The sequence below is a fragment of the Oreochromis niloticus genome, linkage group LG5 (assembly GCF_001858045.2).
Source record: "Oreochromis niloticus isolate F11D_XX linkage group LG5, O_niloticus_UMD_NMBU, whole genome shotgun sequence".
Classification (NCBI taxonomy): domain Eukaryota; kingdom Metazoa; phylum Chordata; class Actinopteri; order Cichliformes; family Cichlidae; genus Oreochromis; species Oreochromis niloticus.
Genome location: NC_031970.2, coordinates 38,044,699 through 38,046,307, shown reverse-complemented (window position 1 = coordinate 38,046,307; position 1,609 = coordinate 38,044,699).

Below are 1,609 nucleotides of genomic sequence, written 5' to 3'. Positions count from 1 at the left end.
CACACACACACACACACACATAAAAACAACTTAAATCCTTACACATACTGTATCCTTGCACGCTCGAGCAGTGACGAACATCACCTGCATTGCTTGAACACTGAAACTGGACATCTACAGCGAAAGGGCTAAACTCCTGTCAGGCTCTGACTGACGGTGCACATAGTGCACGTAGCATTTGATCTTCAGGATATCAGGACACTGTTGCTCAGCAGCAGCCCAGAAATCCACCTTAGAGAGAATGGAATGTCTTCACCTCAACCACGCAACAAAACCCCACCTGTGATGGATTCATTACTCCACCGTTATTTTACTTAATAAATGAGTCCTGCCACTTTTGTTATCATACCATTGACAATGATTGTTATTGTTCAAAAAGATGCATTTGATAGCTGATATATGAATGGATATTTGTTCTATGTGCACGGCCAGTCCTCATTATTTTCAATGGGAACATTTGCCGTCTTGTTTTTAAAAACGTTTAACACTTGAAACCTTGACAGAAAAAGACAGCAAAAAGAAAAAACATCCAAACAAGCCTAGAATGCATAATCACCAAGTGCTACTTCACGTATATAGAATGATAATTATATGAGATCTAATGGAAAATCTGATTTACTACAACCTATAGGACTGTCCTCGTGATAGTAGGGAACTGTTTTAGGGGGTTTCACTATAGGAGACTGGACCACCAACTAGCTAAATCCCTTTTTAACATTGTTTCCATGGGTGGATGGCTTCATTTGAGTCAGGGTGTGAAAATGAAGAAGTGAGGCTTTGTTTTCCATAGCTGTTCACACCCACTTCTGGCATTTAGAATAAGGACTACCAGACCTGAGGGAAGTCCAGTACTTCAGACAGTCACTATAACCATGGACTCATCTCTTAGTCTTAACATGATGAGTTGGGAATCACATAATTAGTTTATTTAGCCGTGTTGTCCTCACAAGTTACACTGCTTCCATTGTTGGCCAACTGTGCTCATAAAACATCCTTATTCACAGAAAAAACAAGCAAATACACTTTAGAAAAAAAAGAAATATGTATGTAATGGCTGTGTGACTGTCAGTCAGGAGTGTATCAAAACTCAACTCCCTCTGAGCTGGAGCTCCAAGAAGTCAGCAAATGTCGAACTGTACCCTGAGCGGTTCCAGGTGAGAACAGCACCAGTGCCCCTGTATGTAAGCATCTGCCAACTTTCTACTGAACAAACAAAACGTTTGTTGCTGTGTTTCCCAAGCCAGGCTTTCAGTAAGTGACAAGAGGCTCATCACGCTGTAGTGCACTGGAACAAGCCTGCAGAGTTTAGCAAACTGAGCACCAATGTTGTTCACACATAGGACAGAGTCTGAAAGTGTGTTAAGTTGTCTTAGCCAGGCCGCCAGGTTATGCTGACTCGTATTCAGTCTGGCACCAGATGAAAGGTAATGATGGCAGATATTTTGTGTGGATATTTGGTCGTACTAAATGTTTGGTTCCCACAGAGCAGTGAATTAAGGGACAGCTCAAGGAACTGCATCAGGTCATAGGAGGATATGGGGAAGAATTTTAGTCAATTCAGATTCATGCAAATGTCCACATAATTTTCCAAATTCTTCATAATTCTAAA